This window comes from Meles meles, chromosome 2, assembly GCF_922984935.1.
Source record: "Meles meles chromosome 2, mMelMel3.1 paternal haplotype, whole genome shotgun sequence".
In the NCBI taxonomy this organism is placed as follows: domain Eukaryota; kingdom Metazoa; phylum Chordata; class Mammalia; order Carnivora; family Mustelidae; genus Meles; species Meles meles.
The window spans coordinates 194,242,658-194,270,506 of NC_060067.1; the positions used below are offsets into that span (position 1 = coordinate 194,242,658).

A 27,849-nucleotide genomic window follows, 5' to 3' on the forward strand; every position below is an offset into this window, starting at 1 on the left:
AACAGTATGAATAAACTTGTGTTGTTTGATGTCCCTTGAGCACTGGCTTGAACCAGTTTCGGGCGGGGAGTGGCCAGAACTGGCAAGAGGAAAAGGTACAGGTTGCTTGGGCAGAGCGAAAGCTATAGGGAAAACTCAGCTTGCTTTAGAACAGCAGCTGGAATGCAGCAAACAAATCACAATATTGAATATTAAGTCTTCAATCAGTATTGGTTGAATGACAAGTGACTCCTAGTGATCAATTCTTCCCCGTGTTGTACTAATGCCAACACACTGATTGGAAAACACTGCTTGAGTTTAGAGATTAAAATAATAATTTATAAGAATTATGATTTTTTTGAAATCATAAATCAAAGGAGAAAAAACATAAAAATTTTAGAAAGTGCTATTATTTTAGAAATTAAAATATAACCATTCTGGTAAAGGAGTTATATTGAATAATTTATATAAAAACAAGTCAGTGATATGATCAGCTTTTAGACCACGTATCATATAAAAATTCGTGTCTCTAAATAAACTCAATTTCAAAGAATTCAGGATATGTTACCAGTCATCTGAATTATTGACCTAAAAAAAGCCCTTTGTTTAATAATTATGTAAAACAAGAATGGAACCAGAAGCCTAGATAAAGCTCATTTGGTGAATAATTCAGACCAAGAAAAATTGATTTCTATTCTCAATTTTCTTAAAGCTTCTGGTTAGTCACATTCATTAAGCGATGTGATCAACTAGAGAGTTAAATTTTTCCTTCTTAAATAAACCTAACAGAAAAGTTCAAACCTAGAATTACAAAATTTAAGATCTTCATATTAAGACCTTAAAATATAGCTAAACAGAGAATTCAGGATAGAAATCAGTCTATCAGTCTGGGAGGTATTTTCAAGTTAAAAACCATATGAGCTGGAAGACTTTACAAGGTCAGTCAAAATGTCTGCTTCTGGGGCACCTGGGTGGCTCAGTGGGTTAAAGCCTCTGCCTTCGGCTCAGGTCATGATCCCAGGGTCCTGGGATTGAGCCCCGCATGGGGGGGGGGCGGGTCTGTGCTCAGCAGGGAGCCTGCCTCCCCCTCTCTCTGTGCCTGCCTCTCTGCCTACTTCTGATTTCTGTCTGTCAAATAAATAAAATCTTTAAAAAAAAAAAAGTCTGCTTCTGATTAAACCTAAGAACACAATAAACACCTGAATAGTTAGATTTCAATAAACTACAGAAAAAATTATTCAATTTCTTCAATCCAAAAGATATTGATAATATAAAATTATATAGAGTTCAGTCTGTGCTACCTACTATCCCAAGAGCTTTATACATGTTAACTTACGGTGAAGGATCTGGAAAATCCCAAAACTTTTAAGGCCATTTGAACTGAAATTTTCTGTAAGTATTCAAATGGTCTTAAATTATTTCCCAAAGAGAGATTTCATCAACAACACATTCAGTGAATGTGATGTTCTTCTCAGAAGAGAGCATCTTCTTAGATGCTCTCATCTCAGTTTGTACATTACATTTTTTATCTCATTTTAATGAAGTTTTTGTGTGTGTCTAATATTTCTACACAGAAGTGAACTCCATGAGAAAGCAATAGAGTTGTCTTTCTGTTTTTACCACCATCATCTTGCCACGTGTATGACCAAGAGTAAATGAGTAATGGCTGATTAGCCCAAGTAAGTAGTTGAATCAAATGTCAACAAATAACATTTACACCAAAAAAAAAGGATATAGAGTCAAAATAATATATACTGTATGTGATTCCATGTAACTTTCATCATAAGAAAATTAATTCAGTCCACACATCCTTAGTGTTTGTTTGCTAGTTTGTTTTGTTGTGTTGTGTTGTGTTGTGTTTTGTTTTTTATAGTTTAGTTGATTGGTGGTTTTGGTTAAAATGTTTTTCATTTAAACACAGTTTAAATGTCAGAGCAATCCTTTTTAAGTCCTCAGACTCCTCAACAGAGGAAACACGATCTGAAATGATCTGGCTGGCTTAAACCACCATAGACTTCTTCCCTGATTTAATCTCTTGAACAACTTAACTATGTATTGGTTATTTCTGACAATCGGCAAAGCAAAAATGTGGGAAAGCATAGATACCTCCTTTGTCAGAAAAACTATTATTCTTTTTTAAAAATAGATCTGTTTTGGGAAAAGGGCTTTTTTAGGTCAATAATTCAAATGACAGGTAATATATTCTGATTCTTTGAAACTGACCTTGTTTAGAAACATGACTTTTTATATGATATGTGGTCTGAAAGCTGATTATATCACTGACTCCTCTCTACGAGAGATTTAATTTTATAAGACTAACAGAATTGACTGATTTATATAATAATGACTTTTTTCTTGAATTAAAGAAAAACTTCCTCCTGAAGTGCACAAAGTGTTTTTAATATGTTTTAAATTAATTTCTAGATTTATTGGCAGCAGGGAAGAGCTCCATCACCCTCATTATATAAATAAAACCAAATGACAATCAAAGCCCTAAATAATCACTTTGGTTTGAAAATAACCTTCCTTTGACACAAGTTCCAAATGTCCCTGCAGTGGGACATGTGCCTCATACCGGCAGTTCTCTGGTAAAATAATTTAACTCGATCTATATATTATTACATGGTGCACTAATGCACCATAGCTATTTTGAAGCCTATACTTTTGCTTCCTTGGAAATGAACTGGGAGAACAGGTCCTCAGAACTCTGGTTCACTCTTCTTGGCACTGATATTTAACTATGCAACTGTCAAGAACTAAAAGATTAGGATCATAAAATTAAGTTTCCTGGGGAATGTTCCATTCATGTATTGCCTTGTTCCCAGACTCCCCCATCATTTTATTGCATTTTGCTTCTAACTGAACCCATGAGAAGAGGTGCTAGGTTTCCATGGTCCAGAATAAAACCTGAAAAGAGGAAAGAACAGGACCTTGTGAGCTAGGACCTAAAGGGACCCTGGTCTTCCTTGTCTTTGTTATCAGATGGGGTCATGCCACCAAAAGAGCTTTTGAGTTCAGTAGAAATTAGGAAAAGTATTGGTTTAAAATCTGTGTCTTCTGGTTTCCAACCAAAAGCAAAGCATTTTTGAGAAATCTCTCTGGGGAAAACTCCAGCAGGACAAGGGGAAGGTGCAAGAGGAAGTGTACACATTTCAGGAGCAAGACTCCAGAGGGGTTAGTTAGCAAAGGGAGCTAAGACTCAAGGACAGGGAGAGGCCAGCCTCAAAGGGTGTGGGGCAGACTGGGACCTCTGGAGCAGTACAGAGAGTTGCGTAAATGGGACTACTTCCTGAGAGCTAGAAGAAGGTTGAGAAAGTTCCCAGGGGAGACCTTTTCACACTAAAGTATGGGTAAGTTCCAGGGATTCAAGTGAGGTGGAGTAGGAGCCCGGTCCCATCCATGGTGGAGAATCAACAGAGAGGCACCAAAGATGGAGTAAAAGCCAAAGGACTCAAGTCAGGAGTGAGAGCATGTCCCGCAGAGCACTATCTCACATGCTCCCCTCCTGTATGTCCCAGCACTACGTGAGTAAAGACACATTGTAAAAATTGTTACTATAAATTACCATGACTTTGAATGTCTGATGTAGATGAGATTTTCCTGATCCAGTCTTTTTATTAGGAAATAGTATGTCACAGGCTCGGGGCTGGTGTCCCCAAGCATGGATTTAGGACGTGTACATTGCCGGGTGGGATGCCTGGTTCCACGATCCGCTTATGGTGAAGCAGGCCGAGGTACCAAACCTTCCTGCAACATGGTTTCCTCCTCTAAAATGAGCATATGCAAAGTCCCAGGCATTAAAACGACCATATTGGATATAGCAAAGCATCTAATATAGAGAAGAATCCTATCAATGTCAACCACTACCATCAGCTTTATTTGTTCATGGATTAGAAGTATATAAGAGTCTCCTCATTTCTGTGGTCCTGTTACCAGCTCCGAGTCCTCTCAGATCACCAGCAGCATATGCATCCATGTGTTTTGAAGGGATAGGCCCACAGCTATTCTTCAGGGAGATCCTGGTTTCCTCCAGCAGGTGTGAAGTCTCATCCTCCTGGGTCTCAGACCCACTCTCTAATGTTCATCCATCCATCAGTTGATCAATTCAGGGTGTGAAAAGATGTAGAATTTGAGGGGTATCAGATAACTGGGTAGATGATACCATCAACCAAAATGGGAATGGAGAAGAGCTTTTTTGCTTTGTTTTTCATATGGGGGAGAAGATATTTGCACATATAGGATTGGACATATTTGTTGCAAACATCTAGATGAAAGTCCCTTAAGTAGGCAGCTGGAAAGACCTTTCTAGCTATCAGGAAGAAGTGAGGCAAAATCTGGAACAAACTGGGACCTCAGACGTAGCCTAATTCAATATAGCAATGGACAGTTGACCATATATAGCTTGAAAATATATAACCCCTATCAATACTATATGATTACTGCCATTAATATTATGCATTACCTCTATTAAACCATTTCTGATTGTAACATTTTTAATTACTAAAAGATTATAGTGATGTCTTTTTAGCCACTCTGTGAAAAAAGATCCACATTTCAAAAACTAGGTTTTGTTTTGTTTTTTTAAGCCATTGAACATGGTTGTTTAGTATACTTAGGTCAAAATATTTAAACTGCCTTCACCAGTTTTCTTTTTTTTCCATTTATCTTCACATATGAACTTTAAAAGCAAGTAATATTTTTTTATTTCCTTGTCTTAAAAAAGGCATGAAATCTTACTGGTCTAAATGCAGTTCTTGGGAAGAAATAATGCAAATTTACTCCTGCCCACGTATTGGGCAAACGAGTTATTTTACAGAGTTTGGTGTTGAGCAGAAGTTTTTTTTTTTTTTTTTTTCCCATTAAAGTTACAAGTATTACCAACTGAACTTTCCTGGGAAACCTAAGGAATTAGAAAGAAATGATCTCAGAAAGCTTTGTGAGGACTAAGTGGGCTATGCCTGCTCTGTGCTTTGTGCGTACGCTTTGACCAGGGCCTGGCATGTGGAAAGTGCTCAAGGAGTGTCACACGTGTTATCATCCTTCTTCTAGAAATGAGTTAAATAGAAAGGTCAGTGCTGTGGATCAGTGATTGTCCAGGCTGTCCCATTCAGTGCTGACGAGTCGGAGTCACAACTCCTGAGGGTGGTTCATTCCTCAGGGATGAGGGAAGGGAAGCTAATAGTCACACAGCTTCACAGGCACCAAGAGGGAAGCAAACACCCACACTGGGTGTGAGTGATCCGCCCAGATGACTTCAGAGGTGTGCAAGGCTAACCGGGAGGGTGTGGATCAAGAGAACTCCATGTGCAAATGAACCCGATGTGGAAGACCATTGGGAATGTTTTGATGGGTCTGGAATGTGGGAACAAGAGGGAGAGCAGGGTCTGGTGTGGTGTGGGGGGAGCAGGTGGGCCTGGCAGTCACATGGCCTTGGATTTCTTGTCCAGCTCTGCGATTGCTAATTGAATATATGGGAACAAGTCCGTCCAGCTCCCTAGACCTTTACTTCGCAACCCACAGAGTAGAGATGATAGCGCTCACCTCTGGGGATGATCATTAGGGGTAAATGAGATTGTTGTAAAGGATTGGTATAGCCCCTGGCACGGAAGGAAAGGTATTTTTATGACCAGTATCAGGATCAGCCTCATGCAAAGTCATTCAGATTAATTCTCAGGGAAAAATAAAACTACCATTGGAGTTTCTTTAGGTGGGGAAAGGTCATGCTCATGTTGGTGTGTAAACAAGATGTAACTGTTAACAGTGTATCAAATTAAATAAAAAGAATGAGAAATGGTATAGAGAGACAGTGTTGATACTTTAGGCAGGAGAAAAACAGTCATGAACTAAAGCTGTGGGTCAGGGAGAAAATGGTGCGGGATTTATCCAGCCAAGATTACCATGTATCAGTCACTCTTCGAAGGATCCGGAATGCATTTCAAACAGTGACTGCTAAACAATCTTTAAAATAGGCTATCTTAATTCAGCATGATATTGCATTAATGGAGAAGCTGTGGAGAAGCTCCTGAGGCATCATGGAGGAAATGTTTAGGGGCTAAAGAATACTTGGACATTCGCCTTGGAATGTGCTGAGCCCACCACGAAGAAGGAACAGTATGTGCTAAAGCCCAGAGGCCAGAAGGATGGATTCCAAGGAGTAACAGCCTTTGGTATGACTGGAATGCAGGGTGCCTGATACGGAGTCGTGGAAGGTAAAATTGGGCAATCAGACCTGAGCCAGATCGCAACATAATTGGGTCACACTAAGTTTGATGGGAAGGCACTGAAAGGGTTCAGTCAAGAAAGGGAATTAGTAAGATTTCTGTTATAGAACATCCAGCACTATAAAAGCAGGGGAGTGAGAAAGGGTGAGGCAGGGATGGCGCTTGGAGGGATAGTGCAAATTACAGGAAGAAAGGCTGAAAGCCTCAGCTAGGACAGGACAGTAGGTCTGGAGAGAAAGTGCTGGAATCAAGAGAAATGGAAATGGAATTCTGGGGGTGAGGACAGAGGTACAGTTTGATGGCCTGTTTACTGGCTTGGGTAAGTCAGATGCAAAAAGAATAGTTAGGGGAGAAGATAGTGACTTTTGAGACTTTTCGAGTTGGAGATACAAGTGGGACATGTAGGTAGAATAGTTCAAAACATGTTTGTTTTCGAGGGAGATTTAGACCAGTAGAAATACATTTTAAGCTGCAAACTGAAGCCATATATAGAATTTAAATTTTCTAATAGCCACATTAAAAAGGGGTAAAAAGAAACAGATGACATCAATTTTATAATATATTCTGTGCAACCCAATATACCGAAAAGATTCGAATAAGTAGTCAATATTAAGAAAAAGCAATGACTTATTTTACAATCGTGTATGTGTGTGTTTTATACTTCCCAACACATCAGTTTGAAGTAGCCACATTTCACGTGCCCGTAGCCCGCAGTGGCTAGTCAATTCCTTATTAGACACCATAGCTCTTTTTTTTTTTTTAAAGATTTTATTTATTTATTTGACAGAGAGAGATCACAAGTAGGCAGAGAGGCAGGCAGAGAGAGTGAGAGGGAAGCAGGCTCCCCGCCGAGCAGAGAGCCTGATGCGGGACTCGATCCCAGGACCTTGAGATCATGACCTGAGCCGAAGGCAGCGGCTTAAACCACTGAGCCACCCAGGCGCCCAAGACACCATAGCTCTTGACCTTCAGGGCCTGTGCAAAGATGTCTGAGAGTGACCAGAATAAAAATCATTTCTGAGGTTGTGAATGAAAGAAAGCTTTTTTTTTGGTGAGGGGTTGGGGGGGGCAGGGAAGGAGTAAAGAGAGCTTATACAGGTGCTGGACAGAGGGGAGAATTGCCACAATTGCCTCAGACCCTGATGTTCCATCTTTTTAAGGATGTGAGATAAGAGATTCGATTCTCAGAAACTTGGGGAGACTTTCATTATTTCTGTTGACCTTTTACACAACCAGAAACTGCTACGTAATATCCAGAGCCTAGTGCAAGATTAAAATGTGATGCCCCTTATTCAAAAATTATTAATAATTTCAAAACGATGACCACAGAATATTGAACCCAACACCCGACTCTTCTAAGGGCAAGGTCAGGTGCAAACGCTCGGGTAACAGTCCCGTGAAGCCAATGCTGCACACAACTTGCATTTTTACATGTCGTACATGAACACTTTTGCCTTTTGCGAATTAAATGTGATATATTTAATAAGATGATTAATGAGATGAAACTACGGAGTAGCACTCCTGGCAGCCACTCTTCCTGGCTTGAGGAAAGGCAACTTCTTTCCAAGCTGGGATGCTTGAGATTCATGATTCCTGCTCTACGCCTCCCACATAGACCCCCATACAGGCAGGACCTCAGTCATGCCGGAACATCATTGCCCCAATTCTTGCCTCACATCCAAGGGGCCCACGGAGCCCCCAACCTAGTAGATACCTGGCAACTCCCCAATATCCTTCTGCCTTCTAGAAAACCCTTTTTCCCTACCCTTTCCCATGATAAGAAAGCATCTGACATGGGTCTAAAGATGGAGCTTCCTCCTCAGAGGATGGGCGGAGCATTGGACCAGGAGAACGTGACCTGGAATTCCCTCCGGCAAACAGAATACCTAGAGTTCCGGGTAGGCTGTGCATATGCAGCTTTATTTCCAGGCAAGTGCTTGAAGATGTATTATTTGAAATTTTTTATTGATAGCTTTCTGTGAATGGAACTCCCTCTATCTTTAAATGCCAATCTAATGACGAATTTCAGCCTATCCATGAAAGTAGTGGTCTGCTGCATTGAATGGCGGCAAGACCCCAAATGGCACTAGACACAGAAATGTCAGGGCACATCCCTGCACTCCTTGCTCTGGTCTAGTTCCTTCCTCCTCCCCCATCTGTCTCTCCAGGCTCCTTTCTGTGCCGTATCTCCCAAGGCTGTCATTGTTTTTTACGTGATTATCATGAAAATTCAAATTACAATTTGCCATTTATTATACTTAGTAAATAATTTGATGTTATTTACTCTTGGTTGCTTAGCTTTAGAAGTCAGTAAATGACAGTCCTTTTTTCTTTTGAAAAAGAGAGTGTGAAAGAAAGACTCGTTCATATTTGATATCCCGTAATTGATCCTTTCTGTCTATGCGCCTTATCAAAGACAAAGTTCCTCTGATACTGCATGAAAGGCCCCTGATTTTGCAGGAGAGGAGGGAGCAGGCAGGGCAGGAGCCTGTGGGGAACTGTAGAGTATAAGGTCCAACTGCTGACCTGGCCATCATGGAGGTGTGACCCCTGGCGTGTGATTTAACACTCTTCAGCCACAGGTTTGGTACCTGAAAAATGAGCATGTTATGCCTAGATCAGAGGACCACTCATGCTATCGTATGAAATAATTCATGCGAAGGACCCATGTCAGTCCCTAGCACATAACAGGCTCTCAATAAATAGTCACGCAATTACTAAGAACATTTCCTGGGATGAAAGAGAAATGGAGATCGTCCAGAGAGCTTGACATAACAGAACTTGACTGGGCCCAGAGCTAAACAACAACAAAACTCCCACACAAAATAAATAAATATATAAATAATTACATTTAAAACCCTTTAGATAGATAGATAATTACATTTAATTATATAGCTATATAATTACATTTAAATAGATAATTACATTTAGATAAATAATTACACTTAAAACCCTTTAATATAAACCCCACCAGACTTTCAATAATCAGAAGAGCTCTTAAACTTGAAGTACACCTTAAAACTCAAAGAAACTTCTAAGAATAGCAACATATGTATCTTCTGGTCTTCTCTGTATTGTATCACACCAAGGCAAACAACTGAAAATTTGGTCATAAATTGTGCAATGGCAAAGATGATGTTAGGATAGAATGAGGGAGATCGCTGTTTTCAAACATCTTAATTTCAAAGAATAACCATCCTGCCTGTGAACTATGCTAACAGAGAAGAATTTTAATTAATCCTATAATTCTAAAGTACTGGCTTGAGAATACATTATATGGTCTCTTTCCAATAGATTTACCTGCTTAATTATGTTTTTCCTGGACTGACCTAAAATTAATCTTCATGTCACATGGTGGTGAACTTTCTGATCTACAAGGTCAGTTAGGAATGTAGAATAACAGTAAGCATTCTTATAAATAATAATAATAATAGCTAGCATTCATTGAATGCATACTGTGTCAGGCAGCTTGCCAAATTCTTTAAATACCTCTCATTGACTATTCACAGAAACATTCTGATGAGGGTATTATTCTCATTTTACGGAAGAGGAAACAGGCTCTAAGTTAAACAGCTTGCACAGGGTCACATATGAGGTACGATTCAAACTTGGGTCAGCCAGATTCCAAACCCTGTACTCTATTTTTCTAGACTGCCTATTTGTGGGAAATACAGATCAGCCAAAAGAAAATGTTATAACTTCCATTTTATCATCCTCTTTATGTTTTTGTTTTGGGCTTTATGAAAACATTCATTTACAAGAATGCACCAAGTTTCTTTTTTCAGAAAGACCAGAAATAGCACAACAATAAAAAAGAGGCGGGGGGAGGGGGAAATCTAGAAGGTCAATAACGATTATTTCTTTGTGCTAAAGTTGTGGATGGTTTTTCCTTCCTTCTTTTTGACTATCCACATTTTCTAAATCTACTTAACGTTAGGAAAATTTTGAAATAAGGGGGCATATACAGATGAGGAACAAAGGAAGTTTGCGTGGCCCTAATCATGCTTAGTCATTTTTTTAAAAAAAGATTTTTATTTATTTGACAGAGAGAGAGAGATCACAAGTAGGCAGAGAGACAGGCAGAGAGAGGGGGGGAAGCAGGCTCTCTGCTCAGCAGGGATCCTGATGTAGGGCTTGATTCCAGGACCCCAAGACCATGACCTGAGCTGAAGGCAGAGGCTTAACCCACTGAGCCACCCAGGCGGCCCCATGCTTAATAATGATGTTACAATGCTAAGCAATAGAAATTAAAAACAAAACAAATGCGCAAACAAAAACCTCAGGAAGCAAATATTTTTGTCAATTCCCTTTCATTGTTATAATTTGCCTCCACTTTAATTTAGGAGGTGATTTGGAAAATGTACTGTTAGGAAACTGATGGCAGCCATCTTGGTTTTCTGCACTCAAGGTCAGTGGGCCTATTTACTGGCAGTAATGACTTTACCTCCGGATTAAGAATGATTAGTTCTACTTTGGAACCAAATACCGTTGAGCTGGAGTTCCAGAAGAATTAAGAGTCTTGTGGCTATGTACATGTTGAACAATTTCCCATTGTTAAGAACTCTCTGATCTAAAGAAGAAAAGTGGCCACTCTGAGAGGGTGTAGTTTTAGGGAAAAATAATCATTTTTTTCACATTCTTAAGAGATTACCTAGTATGAGAGATAGTAAGTATGAGTGATAACTTTTTCGAGACATTCCATTTCACAGTAAGTTCAACACACTAGATGAAAGAGATCACCCATTTAAAATAAGAAAAATGGAGGAAAAAAGAGAACAATTCAAAAGATGATCCTCAAAGCACTTACTGTTCAATATCCATTTCCTGACTTGCTTTGCCTAACTTTGTTCATCCATCATTCCATCATTCATTTTCGTTGGCATAGGGTAAGGTCTCCCTATGAGTTAGGCACTATACTCTAAGAAGGAGAGAGAAGTTCTTGCCCTCCTGAAGCTCTCTTAAGGTCTGTCTATACTTTGTATATGAGGCTGAGTTACCCAATTCATGAATATAGGAGCCTGAATAAACTAAACTTCTAATCATATGTAATGCAGAAAAAAATTTTCTTTTTTTGTTGTTTTTTTTTTAAGATTTTATTTATTTATTTGACAGAGATCACAGTAGGCAGAGAGGCAGGCAGAGAGAGAGGGCGAAGCAGGCTCCTCGCTGAGCAGATAGCCCGATGAGGGACTCGATCCCAGGACCCTGAGATCATGACCCGAGCTGAGGACAGAGGCTTAACCCACTGAGTCACCCAGGTGCCCCAGAAAAAAATTTTCTTAAACATTTATAATATTCATGAATGTATTTCCCATACTTATTCTTATGTAGGTGGTAAATGCATACTCATTCCAACTTAAACAGGTGTCATTTTTAAGTTGTATTGAAAATTAGCATACATTTCAGAATTAGTACCCAGAAAAACCTTCAAAGTTGCTTACGAAAAATGCCATTTTAATCAGCATCATTACAAGCAACATATTGCAACATACCTTAAAAGCACATTGATATTTTATTTACTCTTCCCCCTACTCATGGTTTTCAATTCAATGTTCAAATTTTTCAGAGAAAAGACATTAGGGAATATTTATAACCAAGTACCCAAATCAGCTTCTTTCCATTTATGGGATCGGGAAGAGGTCAATTTCAGTGGTATGAGTCAATGCTGAGTCACTAAGGTGGCTCATTTCAGGAAAATATGAGCAGGGAATCTTGAGCTGTGCCCTAAACGAATAAAGTAAATTGTTAGGTGATAAATACATCTTAGTGTATTTATCTGTGAAATGAGAGAGGCTTCTACCAGCCCATGGGAATATTTGTAAGAATAAGGACATTAACATGCTTGAGAGTAAAATCTTAACAGCTTCTGTTTTTTTTGTTGTTGTTGTTTTTTGTTTTTTGTGTTTTTTTTTGTGTTTTTTTTTTTTTTGCAGTAAGTCTTTTTATAATATAGGAAACTATATCCCAACCTTAAGCACACTCGCATACAGGAAAACAGCTTTTAGAATCTGCGAAATTAAATGAATAAGGTCTTGGTTATTCTTTATATCTTCAGTGAGTCTTAAACTGGGAAGCAGGGCAACTCACAAGCCATTGTTAACAGCTTCTTTGACTTGAATTGGCCATCTCAAAGTGTGAGCGGGTGTGCTAAAAAATGGAGTAAAGTATGAGCCCATAGATTCCTTGGGTCTTTTGAGATGGAAACAATTCCAATTTTACAATCACTCAGCTACTCAGGTATCTTGTAATAATCCCTGAAGTTAACAGTCCTTATCCATTTGGGGGAAGCCATTAGTGCATATTCAACAGACGAAATGACAAAGATACATTGATTTCGCTCAGAGAGCCACAGTGATTATCATGTAAGTGAGAATCTGGAGTATCTCAGTTTCAATGTGGCATTGTGTGTGAGTGTGGACGCTAATCAGTACGTGCGAAGAGACTGACTTACTTACTTCATTGTTTCTGCGTTTTAACATCTTATCCCAATGCCAGCTCCTCTCAGAACAGAATCCACCGAAGCAGGGAGTGGAGCTCAGTCATGAGAAATTAGGCACTAAATCTCCTGCCTCCTCCGAGTCTGTGATATGAGAGCCATGTTTCATCAGCCTAGAAATTAGCAAGGACTGTACATAAACCTTTTAATCAGAGTAGATAAATTGTTTCTTATTGAAACGGAAATGGCAAGCACGGCCCATAAGGAACTGCTCGCTTTGGTTTTTCTATGTGTATGAAGAAACTTCAAGTTCAAAACTATTGAGTTTCCAAATAAAACCTATGGAACTTCCAAATGCCCTATGACAGTGAAAAGCAAGGTTGAAAAGCAAGAATAGCAGCAAAATTACATATGCGTTCCTCACCTTGTACATTTTCAAGAATTCACTAATACTTAAAAAGGAGTTTAATGAAAATATTGCATTAAAATTAAGGTGGTGTAAATATATCTCTCTCGAACAATTCCGTTTTAAGACACTAATGTGTTCTGAAGTTACCACGCAATTATCCTTTTAAAAACAAAAACAAAGATGAATTTGTAAAATAAAATTGTGTCTTTATTTGATAAATTATATCTAATGTATTACATAAATTTATTTATATTATTATAATTATAACATATATAGCTTATATAATCATAGTACATCAATTATCATTATAAATGTAACATAACTGATTCGATAAATTGCATCTTGACAGATAAAATTATTTGACTCTATTTTCAATAATTTCTGCGTGAAACATGAAGGCTCTGAGTGTCTTTGGATTTGATTTTAATCCAGATCAGATGAGCTACAGTAAATAAGAATGAGTTCTCAATGGAGATGGTCAGGAATGGAAGGAAGGCAATACCATTTCCCATGAATAGTGATTCCATTTCAAAGTAGCAAAAAAGTAAGCTTTAAAAAGCGACACCAGCCTGATTTTTGAGGGTTAGAGGGACAGGGGGAACAGAACAATGTTACATTAACTGGAAGAAAAGCATCATCACTGCAAAGACAACCTATCCTGCTTCAGATCTGTCCGTCAAACACCAAAAAATAATTGGAACCTGCAGCTCAGATGTGCTCTGAAACCCTGGACTCCTGTATTTCCCAGCTCAAGCTCTTTAGCTGATAGGTTGTGGTGTTTGTTACTACCCGAAATTTCCAGCACCTCTGCGGTTACCCAAAATAGAACGTGGTGCAGAAGTCCAGTTTGGAGTCTCAAAGGTGTGTTCAAGTGTGTGCCAGGTCTTTCAAAAAAGAGGCCAAGGGGATAGATCTTAATCAGCAACATGAAAAACAGAGTTCGGGTTACAGAATGGTAGGGCTGCGGCAATTTATAGCTCAGGTTTGGCCCCGAGAGATGGGCATCGTTTGTTAAGACCTTTCCAATTCCTTCTTCCCTTACCCACTATTATATATGCGAATTTAAGGACGACCTGAATTCTGTCCTCTTTGTCTTTTTTTTTGTAGGTAGGATTCGTTACAGGGTGTATCTGTAAAACTTGCCCAGTAAGTACATTCTAATATAACACTATAAAATAAACTCCGCTGTGGGTTTCTACTTTTTAGGAGAGTTTTGCGAAACGAGCCCTGCATTAATAAAAATAATTTCTCATAGAATTATTGCATCTTAGGCCATTTTCCTACTTACCATAAACAGTGTTAATGTCCTCTGATCGTTGATTGATCGTAGGATCACTTATTCTACTCAACGGTCTGGCCAATGCCTTAATTCAAATGTATTTACTATTAAGCTTCAAAGCTCCAAATTTTACTGTTCTCTTTTTTTTTTTAAAGATTTTATTTTTGTATTTGACAGAGAGAGATCACAAGTAGGCAGAGAGAGTGAGAGGGAAGCAGGCTCCCTGTGGAGCAGAGAGCCCGATGCGGGACTCGATCCCAGGCCCCTGAGAGCATGACCTGAGCCGAAGGCAGCGGCTTAAACCACTGAGCCACCCAGGCGCCCCTTACTTTTCTCTTTAAGGTATAGTCTGTTCATTTCTTTCCCCAATGGATCCCTTCTCACTAAATTTATTGAGAATTTCTACTCTTCTTGTCTATTTTCTTACCTCTTTGAAAAACTCTTTTTGTTCCTGTTGAAGCTATCCCCTGATACTTGAGTGAACTTACTATTATGGGTAGTGTGACCCTCCAATTTAGTTCACCAGGGGTGTGAAGGACATGAAGATCTCATCTGTTTCAAAGCTACTTACAGGCAAAAAAAAAGTAGCAGTTGGTGCTGGAGTAACCTTGGTGCTCAGGGTACAGACCAACAGGACCCCTGGAGATTTCTCCCCCATCTCAGATCTAGAATACACTCTCAATGCCCTTTCACTCCCACTGTGATTGCCTCTCAGACCCTGGTCCAAGTAGTGGCTTTCCTATAAAGAGATCCTGTGCACCCCAAAAGTCAAAATGTAAAGTGGATGATTAGGTAGGTTGTGTCACATTTCATCCAGCCATGATTTAAGGTTAAATGAACGGTCAGAAATATGGGATGCGAAACTTGGAGCTGAAAATCTCCAAACTATGCCATATCTGGGAAATACTGGAGGCCAAGATGTAGGGTAGGAATGCCACATAAAGGCTGTCAACCTAGGATTAGTGTCACTGGATTGAGTGATAAAACCTACGAGCCCCTAAGGTGGGGACACCCTGTGTGGGGAAGAGAGAATGTGGGAGGGGGCAGAAGGGGGTTGAGAAAGAACTTAGAAGATTTGAGTTTTATAGAAATTCCTGTGAATTAAAGAAGAAATCGGACAAAGTAAGCAAAAATCATGGACCCAAAATTATGACCATCTTTCTACAAAGGAAGAAAATAAAGGTAACATATAGAAATTGCCCCATTTAAAGATGCTATTTATAATCCCTTCAGGTACCATAAGGATCACCACGGAGAACCCTCCCCTGCCTCTTACAGCTTGTCTTTCCCTGCTCAGTATGTTGTGTGAGGAAAATGTTGTCCTTTACTTACTCTTTACTTAAGTCCATTCCGCAGAACAGCAGTTCCATTGGCCAATGCCTGTCTCCCTCAGCTACTTTCCCTTAAACAAAGGAAGCCCCTATGCGTGTCTGTGGTTGCTTTAGTTTTCCATTCAGGGTATCCCTGTCTTGGTTCATCTGATAAACACACACACACAGCACATGCACACAGTACCTTCTAGTGACCAGACATCTTCTAGGACCAGGCTGTGCTTATGTTTTTCAAGGGAGTCCTGTCCTTAAGGAGCCTATAGTCCAGTAAGAAAAAGACCCATAAACAGAAACAACAATGTATTAAACCAATATTAAGTATATTAAACCCTATTCTGCAGCAGGCTCTTTACTAAGTAACTGATTTTCACACACGGTCTCATTCCATCCCCTCAAAAGGCTCCTAAAAAGGTAGTTGGTATTGTCTGCATCTTATAGACAAGAAAATCAAAGTTCAGCCAGATTAACTTGCCCAGAGTGACAGTCCTTACCACTTGGGAAACTAAGCTTTGAGATCAGCTCTGTGTGATTCCAAAGCCTTGATTCTTTTTTTTTTTCTTTTTAACAATGTAATAATTGCTATAATAGAGGGATACTTAGAATTCAATTATCATTCATTATAATTGTAGTCAGTGGATGTGTTTGTAACAAAGATGAATAAGATTATAATTCGCTTCTCCCATCTGCTGAGGGTATGCTAGACCCTTACGAGGGCCCTACAAAGTCAATTCTATGCTTTTTCCAAGTTATTTCTTTTCATGCCAATATCTTTCTTCTTCAGCCTTCTTCTAACTCACCAAATAAGATGATGATAATATTATTACTTTAAGGAGGCTAAAGCCATAGATAAAGTCATTAGCAGAGATGGAGATTTTCTTAATCTAGTTGTTTGACAATTCCATGGCTTCTTACTTAAAATTAAAATTGAGCGAAAAATACCCATAGACGTCTGAATATGAGCTACCTGAAATGTTATAAGGAAGTTAAATTCAGTATCTGGGTGTGTCTGATCTGTTTAATTTTCCCCATGAACAAAGTAAAAGTACCTGTATTTGTGAAGATTGATGAATATATTTGCCAAGATCTTTTTCTGATTTTTAAATATTACTAATGGTTGCTGGGTGCCGGTTGTGGTTTCCCCTCCTCTTAATAATGCTCAAGGGTAATTATGGTATCCCCACTTTTCAGATGAGGAACTGAGACCCAGAGACCATGCCCAAATCACAGAGCTGATAAGGGGCAGAACCAGAAAACTAACTAATGACTATTTATCCTCAAAGCCCATGACTTAACTTTATGTGTTGTGCAATCATTGAGATAACGATGACAACAGCAAAATCAACATGCAAGTCCCTATTCTGTATCAGGCATTGTTTTAAAGTTTATTTATTTGTTTATTTAAGTAATCTCTACACCTAGCATGGGGCTCAAACTCATGACTCCAAGATCAAGAGTCCCATGCTCTAGGGACTGAGCCAGTCAGGCACCCCATATCAGGCATTGTTTTAAAAGCTTTGCATTTTTTTTAAAGATTTTATTTATTTATTTGACAGAGAGAGAGATCACAAGTAGGCAGAGAGGCAGGCAGAGAGAGAGGAGGGAGCAGGCTCCCTGCGGAGCAGAGAGCCCGATGCGGGGCTCGATCCCAGGACCCCGAGATCATGACCTGAGCTGAAGGCAGAGGCTTAATCCACTGAGCCACCCAGGCGCCCAAAAGCTTTGCATTTATTAAGTCATTCTTCCTCGTAACAATCATTTGAGTCAAATACTGCTGTGATTCTTATTTCATTAATAAGAGAACTGAGCATGAGGAAATTCAAGTAGCCCCGCTGTTGGAAGCAGTACAGTCAGATTTGATTGTTGGCAGACAGCCTCCAGAACCTTGTTGTCAATTATTACACTCTTGGCAAATATTGATAGAAAGGCAAAATATTTATACATGACTGCCTGTTATAAAGTGGAATGTATTATGATTTATAGCCCTTTCTTCAATTTATGGTATTTAATCAGAAGTCATGAGACAAGAATGCTTAAAATAATTTCCGCATTGTATGAGTCTCTTTAGCTTTATTTAAAACTGGAAGATTATTGACTTCTGCATCCAACATGCCTTCCCCTCAACTATGCCTGTTAGCATTCACCATTTAAAAAAAATTTTAAGCAGAAATCTTAAAGGATATTTTAATATTCAAGCTCAATATATTACCAGCCTTGAATGTCTTCTCAAAAATTACTCTTTCTGCAACAAGGACAAATTCTATCATTCAATTTAGATTTTAAAGGCTGGGTCAACTATGTAGAAGTTCAAAGTTTTCTGAACAATGCTGTGGCCAGGGACACTAAGAACAGGATAAACAATGGGTTCCTGTTTTGTATTTCCTGTAAGTTATTGCTATGTTCTTATTTCTCTTGATTTCACTGATCATTCAGTGTTAGTTTTAGGGGGAAAAAAAGTGTCAACTCTATTACTACTATATTTAAAACCAAAGATACTCAAATGATGCAGCTCTTAGGGCTTTAAACACATAGGGTCTGTCATAGCAATTTTCACTCCATTTGGAAGTGATAACAGGCTTGAAAACTGAATACCAACCTGTTGTAAGGGCTTATCGTTGACGCCAGAAGTTCTTCCAAAACTTCTGAAACTATATAGGCTATTACTCTCTTTCCACCTGCCTAATATCATAAAACAGTTCTTAGATGATTGTGTCAGGTACGTGTCCAGCTTCAAGTAAGAGATTATCTCAAGACAACCATTTAACCGAGTGAGAGGTTGGTTTACTGCAAACAAGAAGCAGCCCAGGGTGCGGGGGGGGGGGGGGGGTTGGTTAACTCTGTCACCCCACCCTCAGCATGTGCCTCCCAGGACGGAATCAGCATTTTTGTCCGCTAAGAGGAGCAGGGTCTGGTTAAGAGGCAAAGCGCAGAGAAGCCATCCTCCCTGGAGTCTCCCTGCTCCCACCATGTACCAGAGGGGTCCTGCCTTTAGCGTGTCGGCCAGAAAAGACTGTAAGAAAATCGGGAAACTAAGTTTTGGAAATACGCATATTCTCGGGATTCTGTAGTAGAGATGAAAGCAAAAATAGATTCTCAGTAAGGAGAAAACAATGTCTGCCACCACTGTGTTAGATAGTTTATTTATTTTAAAGAGTAATAAGTATGGAAATAGTGACCTGATTGTAAATCAGGTTTGTAACTGTAAATGAAAATGTGCAGATTGTAAATGAAATGTATCAGAGAGAAACTTCAACTGAACATGCCACTTAAGGAAATACTTGCTGTGAAAAGAAGGGCCCTTGCTAGAAGGCAAAAGGTGAGTATCTGCTTCAATTCAGAGGTCCCTCCCCACCCCATGGTCTGAACACAAAATACCCCACCCACTTCAGGCAGCCAGACTCCTTTGTACCTTCCACTGAGACCAGTCGAGCTCCAGCTCAGTCCCCAGAGTCTAGACAGATTCCCACAGCCTCTCCATCTTTTTCCGTAAGATTGAGACATCATTACTCATTTCTTGACATTGCTAACTTACCCCTCCCATAGCATCTAATTTCTTATGTTTCCTTTTGTGAATAAGACTATTGTTGCTGTTTTTAGTAGGTTGACCTTGCTGGTTAGAGCATTCCCTCCCAAACCTCTCTATCTGGCATACATAAAGGTAGGAATATTTGCAGGCACATTGAGGGAAACAAGTGCGGTAACAACAGCCAGAGGTGACTCCTCTGGGAGCTCTAGCAGCCCCGGGCTTCACCTGATAACTGGGGGGATCATTATAGTAGCAACATCTGTAACCCACGCAGAACACACAGAGGTTGCACAAAAAGATAGGAAGGTCTGGCTCCGAGGACGGACAACACGAAAAAACTATTAACAGGTCCAACCTCTAAAGTTTCCCATTTCCAACTTGCATTCATTTTGGAAGAAGTTTCTTTATGCACTTGATATAATGAATCTACGGTTCCTTCTGACCTTTGAAGGCTAGTCAACTGTTTCTTATGGTTCTTTGCTTACCTATCATCCCTGAGTTTTAAGGACACTTTTCTAATATTTTGTGTACTACTTATGTGTGTGACTATCCTTGTAAAATTAGCTTTTATGGTCATAGTAATTAATGATGGAAATGTACCATGAGTTATTGGGTTAATTCATTTTTTGAATGCCTCAGAAAAGATATTTTTCATACTGCCTTGATGATTTCAAAGTGCTTTACAAATTTGTGAAGAGAATATACAGAAGTACATCTTCAAACATTCTTATCTATAACAAGAATCCTTCTGCCCATGGTAGAAGAGAGGATCCCACAGCTTCTAAGTATGGAACACACACGTCATCATGTGTTGCTTAATGCCTTCTTCAGAACCTACTGAATCATTTATTCAAAAATATACATTAAGCACTTACTTTGTGCCAGGCGCAAATACAATATATATGTGGGAAATACAATGTGAAGGGAAAGCAGGAGCTCATAGGCTAATGGAGGAGAAATACACTGATTGATCACAGAAATAAATGGAACCAAGTCTGACACTCAAGGAAATGCAGAATATAGTTGTTCAAGAGTTATAAACACATGACCTTGTGTGGATCAGGGAAGCCTTCCTGGGGGAGGGGCACTTTGGCCAAAAGGTGCACAGCATTAACGGCTGAGCAGGGAAGGTGTTCCAGAGAGAGAGAATGGTGCACACAAAAGGTTTAAATGTGGCCCATTCTAGGAGCTGAAAGACCAGAGAAGCTAGAAGAAAGGAGCTAGAGGGTAGGTAGAGAGATGTGGGTGGAGATGTAAGAAGATCGTGCAGAGCTTTAAATAGGCCACTTTCAGAAGGCTTATCTTAAAGATTTTTATAGCATATTTAGCAACTGTTGCATATGCCTCAATTTCAATAGAATATAAATATCAAGAAAAGCGAAGTCATGGTTATATAAACAGCAGAGGTACATATATATATATAAGATATATTACATATATTTTTAAATATATGTGGGATTCAGACAGCACATATAAAACCAATAAAGTTTTAACTAGAAAACGAACAGGTTTTAACAGGTTCTCAGAAGTTATTTCTATATAATCTCTTGCATTTGCTAATAGTTCTTTGGCCATTCCTTAGCATTTTCACCTTATTTGGTAAAGTCCAGCCCCAGATTGCATAATGACACATATGATGGCCTGTCAGCTCCTAAAAAACATTCGCTCCTCTTCAGTAACCAGGTAGTTAAAATAGTTGGATATGCGACTTGACAACTTTCAAACAGTTACACCTGCCGATGTCGATTATGAGAGGGATTGCCAAATGTAATTCATACACACTCAAACAAAAGCATAGATGGTAGTGTTAAGAAGGAGTTTATAGCCGGGTCCCTCTGCCTATGTTTCAGAGGACAAGCATAGAGGGCTTGCATGCCTGGTCTGAAATCACCCAAGCTCCTGGGCTCGAGTTCCCCCCTCGGTGCTTTATTACTTACTCAGCTTTCAACATATGGAGGTTCTTGTAGATGGCCTGGCTGATATTTACTTAGTGCGTGATGCCGCCAGGCACCAACATTTTTATTGCAGGTACTTCACTTTGTTTCGTGTGGTCAAAGCAGACAAGCATCAGAGATGTTATTACGCTTAATCTAGCCCTCATTTTGCATCTCACATGTCCGACGTGGGGGTCCACCCCTTCCTTTAATCAGCACTATCTTATGTCTATAGTCTCTGTAGTATGAGACTCTGACTGCCTTTTCAATACATCTTTGAAACTCATGCCAGTGTTTCAGGCAGACTTGTTGCCTTTCCCTGAGCACTAAAATATTTGACTAAGAGAATGATACATTGTTCTCCTGGAATATTAGACAATGCTACTCAACTGACCTGGGCCACTGAAGCCTTCAAACATTTATAGTATAACTTACTTTTCAAAGGACTTCAGGGGGGCAAAATGTAACCTAGAAAACAATATTCATGGGAAAAGTACATTCACTTCCTTCCTCCTGAGATCCTCGCAAATAATAGGAAGTGACGAGGAACCAATTGAGAATTCTGAGTTCTCTCAGGAAAAAAAAAAATTAAACAACTCTCAAAGAAGCTTTCAAAATACATGTATTCAAGAGATCAGTCACATAAAAGTCCCTGGAAATCATTGTGGTATCAAAAAAAAAGAAATTACTAAACTTAACCATATTTGGAAACCTTCAGTTATTTTACTATATTTTAGTTGTTAAACCAACAATAGCATTTAGACTGTGCCAGACTTTTCTACCTTCTTTTCAGACAACCCTTTTAATGCTCACAATAATCCAGTGAAGTTCTAGGACAGAGGAGGAAACTGAGGCACAGGGAGGTGACGTAATGGGCCCACGGTCACACAAAAGTGGCTGGACCAGGAATCAAACACAGACACATTGGCTCCAGACTCTCTATTCTTAAGCATTATTACACATTTTTAAGGTCTTCTGAAAACAAATCATCAAGTGAGAAGGGAAGCTACAAATGGTCTTTGCATACAGAATCAGGAGTTTCAAATATCACCAGTGTGGGTCCACGTTCTCCTTACAGTGAGGATTTTATTTTTCTGAAGCCCTCTGGAGCACACAGTTGTTCTGGTACCACCTGAAAAAATGAGCAGTGGTTTGACAAACTAGGGAGATCATTCCAGATAAGGTGCTCACTCCTTTAAAGGTGGAAGGAAGGTGTGCTGAAGAATAACAGAAAGTCTCTTTGCTCCAGAACACCGATCTGCCTCGTGGTTCTAACAATGGGGCGTTCCATGATTTATCAAGATCCTCTCTTGAGATACAGATATCCTCCGGGACAGTTTGGCCTGTGTCAACTATGTCTTAGCATAGAATGTTCTTAATTTGACCACTGCTTAGCTAAGAGCTGTCTCAACTTGTATTGCGCACAATAGGAGGAGAGAAAGAAATGTACCACTCAACTGACTTCCAACACTTCTGTCCATTTTTTTCCCTCCTCATCTCTGAAAGGTTGTTCCAGATGGAGCTTCTGAAACCAGTCCTGTTTTTATTATTATTATTTTTAAAGATTTTATTTATTTATTTGACAGACAGAGATCACAAGTAGGCAGAGAGAGGAGGAAGCAGGCTGCCCGCAGAGCAGAGAGCCCGATGCAGGGCTCGACCCCAGGACCCCGGGGTTCATGACCTGAGCCGAAGGCAGAGGCTTTAACCCACTGAGCCACCCAGGCGCCCCCCAGTCCTGTCTTTATAGAGTTTAAGAACCTCTTTTAACATGGCTGCTGGTCCCACTCATGACTTACATGACATTTTTTTTTTCCTAAGTAGGTCCTTCTCTTATTTTGGGGACCTGCATCTCTGCTCGGAGAACACTCAGCCTAGTGTTCTAGTCCCTCAGAGATAAAGGCTTATCCAGTCTCCTGGCAACAACAAACCTGGGGCAGCTGGGGACTTGGGTCAGACTTGCAGAAGCCAGGGATTCTTCCTGCCCGTCTCCCCCTGCTGGCTGCAACACTCATCCACCCCATGGTTCGTTGTGTGGTTTCCACAAGCTCTGTTCTGTCCAAGTCTTGTTCTCCTAGCACCTGACAGTCCCCAAACATCTGCTTCTCACCGCCCCTCCAGAACTTGTCTGGTTTCTGGATCCAGGCAATTCTGCACCTGGTCTGAGGGCCCCACTGCCCACCAAACTCTCAGTGCTCTTCCATTAGAATCACCTGGGGCGGGGTGGTTATTAGATATGTTAGATTTCAACCAGATTAGTTAAAGCAAACTCTCTAGAGGTGGGTCCAGTGTACTGGTATTTTAAAAAATTTTCCAGATAAGCCTCATATGTACCCAGGAATGAGTCCCCACTCTATATTAGTTTCTCTCAAATTTCAATGTGCACACATATAACCCAGGGATGTTGTTAAGATGTACTTGCCAGTTCAGTAGGTATGGGTGAGGCCCGTGATTTCACATTTCCTACAAGATCCCAAGTGATGACTTTGATGTTGGTCCATGGACCACTCTTTAAATAGGAAGGCTCAAGACCAGTGGGTTCTTAAAGTGTGGCTAAGAATCACTTGGGGACTTGTTAGAGATGTGCAATTTCAGGCGTCTCCCCAAACTAACAAAACAGAAACTGGGGGTGGGATCCAGCAATCTGCATAATAACAAGCCTTCCAGGTAACTCTGATTTTGCTACAGTGTGAGAACCCCTGGCCAAGATGGTAGTGCACAACAGAAATATAATGCAAGCTGCATATTTAATGTAAAATGTTCTCGTCACATTTTAAAAAATAAAATTAAACAAGTGAAATTAATTTTAACTAAACAGCTTATTTAATCTAGGATGTCTGAAATATTATCTTTTCAATATATAATCCATATGAAAATTAATGTGATAATTTACATTCTTTTTTCTCATACTATGTTCAAAACTCGGTGTGCATTTTACAGTTACATGACATCCCAGCTTTGACTAGCCACATGTTAAGCATTCGGGAGCCTCTACATCCACCATCTTGGACAGCCAAGTAGACTTACAACAGTGATAATAGGAGACATCAGTCACTTATGGAAGTCATTGTAGATTGAGTGAGTAGAAAAGTCCAAATATGTTATCCTCTCATTTTTTAAAAATCCAAGTCCAACTTGGACTATTCTGTGACTTCCAATCTGTCGAAAGGTGCTAACTGGGAGGCTCTTTGGACAGTTGGGATCATTGGGGAATGACATGATGGGACCGTGGTGACTCATTCAGCAGCACAGGGCCTATGCTGAATGGAAGCAACTAGCAGGATCAGCACCTGTCCATTCAACTGCAGACCATGACCTAAAGTGACTAATAATACTTAAACATGAGGCAATGGGTTTCTCTCAGTGCTGGTGTGGAAAGCAGACAGGTTGGAACTTAAAGATAATGGTTGACTTAGTAGTCTTCGTTTTATTAATGTCAATAATTTTTCAAGGACAGCCAGTTTTCAATGCATTTTTTCATTATAAACTACTATAAGGAAAAAGTAAAAACTATTAAAAAGAGTTTCTATCTGAGGCTAGAATTTGCCAGACTTATAATCTATCATTTTTGACCAAGTAAAGTACGTATCTTCTTTTTAAATGGACAGGCATTTAAGACATAGTAAAGTGTGACCATTTAAAAAAGTGAACAGAAAAATCCATAATCCTATAGAGATCTCCTAAAACTCTGCTATTCATTTTTAAAACAAAGTTACTCTTATTTAAAAAATTTTGATTAGCTATTTCAAACTTAAACGATAGTTCTTTTCTAATTTCAATTTAAAAATTAAATCAACAAATTTTAATTTCATTTCATTTTAATCTAAGTGTAGGCTAGCTGAAGGATTTCACTATCTTATCACACCTGAAAAAGCAGTCATGCAACCGTTTTTCTTTAGAGATCATGCATAATCCTCAGTATTTTCTATCATCAGTTGCAGTGTCTTTCTTTAATTGCAAAGAAACAATTGGATCTGATCTGAGCCTCTAGTAACCACCCTTCCTAACACTCATTATAAAATACATCCAGGTTGTGTCTGCACTGGGCTGAAGAAGGATCAGAGAATCTTCTCCCACCTCCTCTTAGCTCTCAGCGGTACTTTCTCACTGTTGACGCTCCTCTATGTTATAGGAGTAGGGAGATGAAAGAATTCAGGGGTTTCATCTACATGGATTCAAGGCTTTTAATACTTACTATGTTTCCTCAGGTAGGAAGGAACAAATTGCCTTCTAAGGGGTGTTGTACAATGCAGGGTAAAGCCACAGAAGCCAGAAGTTGGTCTGATGACCACCCATCGTGTATCTTCCTTCCGTCACAGTAGAAAGAAATCCCCATCTCCAGTGGCTAAGGTTTGAAGAGATCCTCATGTGAAAAAGAATCCATCAAAGATTACAACAAATTCTCTTTATTCTTTATTCTTGCTGCCTCTCTGTGCTATAAACGTGCTAAGGCAAGGACACAATATTTTGTGCCCACTATTGTATTCTTCGAACGTATGACAGAGAGGAGGCTCAGAAGTACTTGCCTCATAAAATGCTGAATGAATGAATAAATAAATGAATGCACAGAACATCCAGATCTTAATTTATAATTCTAGAAAAAAAGGGAAGGCGCAAAGTCTGCTAGTTATTGCTGGCGGCCCAATCTGAATCACTTCTTTGGAGGCAGAAGCCGGGGATCCGTGTCTGTCTCATCGTGTCACTGAATGGTCCCCAGTCTCTGCCAACAGATAAGAAATGTCAACAGCTTAACCCAGTAGCTTTCAAAAATAGCGTAGTTGATGAAAATGGAAATTTAGGTGCCTGCAAGAAATAAACCATTTGTCTTCAGTCCTAAGAAGGATAGGGTGAGAACAGATATTCCTCAGAGGGATCTAAAATATTTTTTAAGACCCACCTAAGCGAGGAAATGTCAGAAGAAACCTCTTCCCTCTCAAGAAGGCACACACAGTCCATCTTCGTGTCAACAAATCAGGTTAAGTCATTCTGAAAACTTGAGGATTATGGCCAGGCACTGTGTTTCCTTAAGATTTCAGTCAAGAATTTTTTTTTTGCTGTCATTTCCAACAGCGCTGGCAGTTTTCCCCAAAATTTAAATGAGTAGTTGTACGGTGAACCAAGTTGTTGTGGGTTTCCTGGTGCGTGCACCCCCCCCCCCCACCACCACGTGGGGCAAGGGGGAGGGAGGTGGCCACTCAGGCACGGCTTTTTCATCCCTTTGCAGACAACTCCGGCTGCTGTGAATACTGAAAATAGCTCAAATGTTCTCAGAACAGTAGCACCACCCAGCAGCTGGGATTCTTTCCCTCTCTTATTTGCCTTCTCTCTTGCCCTTTTTTTTCTTCCCCTTCAGACACTTGGATTGGACTTAAACCTCTGGAGTTCAAGACCTTTTAAAAAGGGCTAAATAAACAATCTCTACATGTAAAAGGCCACTGACTCCTACTTCCTCTGTTGAGAGCAACTGTTGAACCCCAGCTGCCTGTAGGTAAGATTTTTATTCTGGAATTATTTAACTGGTTTATGATATGTTTATGACTAAGGTCTTTTCAATAACTTATATCTGATGAGAATAAGTGGAGGCTGCCAACGATTTCCAGGTAAATACGGGGTTCCCGACTACAGCAGGGGCATCTGTGCATTTTTATGGTTGTGCTTTACTTTTAAACTTTGCTCCCAGCTCTCTTTCACATTGATCCCTACACACACACACACACACACACACACACACACCACACCACACCCCCCCCCCCCCCCCCCCCCCGGGTCTGAGCCGCATCGGAACTCTAATTAACCTGCCTGCCAGCAGTGAGGGGGGCTCCCAGACATCAGAATTCTGTTGTTTAGACTGTTTCACTTATTTTTAACTTTCTCACGGCACCGAGAGAGAGAGAAAAAAAAAGGAAACGGTTACAACCACCTGAGCAAAGAAAATGTTATACAGTTGGCCTTTAAGGACAATGAGCTCTATTTTGTTTTGTTATTTCGTCACTGGTTTGTGGATTGCTAGGGCAGAATTTGAACGGCTTTTTTTATTAGTGTGTTTCATTTTTTGTATGCTTCTAGCACAATTCAGGTGACTCCGTTTTGAAAATGCCTTACCTAGCCAAAGGTCTGCTAGCAGATTTCTCTAATGTTGACAGTACAATATTTCGGTGAGGTTTCTGTGCCTCTCCTCTCCCCCTCCTTATGCTCACACTTGACATTTTGCAAAGTACTTTGATCTGTGGACTTTAACTTCAAACACAGCATTTACTTTGATTGTGGGTATTTACTATGGTCAGTAAAAAGTTTTTTGGTTTTTTTTTGTTTGTTCGTTTAATGCTTTTATAAGATTTCCCTTAAAGAAGCCGTTGGGCTTGGGTTTTCCTCACTGATGATGTCTCAGGTTGACCCCCAGCTCAAAGAAAAAGACTTTTCTATGGCAGGGTCTCTCACCATATAGACTTTATGACTATGCCGCAGATCTGTGAACACAGCAAAGGCTGGTGTGTACAACCCGACTCTATCATCCTCTCCTTTGATTGCCCTCTCTTGCCTCAGAATTACAATGTGCCTTGGGGCCTAATGTAGCTTTTTTCACATGGACACTGAAATCCTTGGAATTTAAAGATTCTTGTCTCCAAAGAAGTTTATTGGTATCTCAGGCCACATGTCAAAAGAAAACATGCATTTTAAACACACTGTGATCTTCTGGATAACTCTAAAAAAAAAAAAAGTAAAAAGAAGAAAAATTC

General features: G+C 39.8%; 1 protein-coding gene across 16 annotated transcripts in view; it reads left to right on the forward strand.

Moving 5' to 3' along the window:
- The window catches only part of SORBS2 (sorbin and SH3 domain containing 2), a 355,104-nt gene that overhangs the window by 144,791 nt on the left and 182,464 nt on the right, over nucleotides 1–27,849 (forward strand). For 15 of the 16 annotated variants that reach the window (XM_045997808.1, XM_045997805.1, XM_045997809.1 and 12 more), the window contains exon 2: nucleotides 26,466–26,600. The gene's annotated coding sequence lies outside the window, so the exon portion shown is untranslated. The remainder of the gene's footprint in view (nucleotides 1–26,465; nucleotides 26,601–27,849) is intronic. The other variant, XM_045997816.1, reaches the window with a different exon arrangement.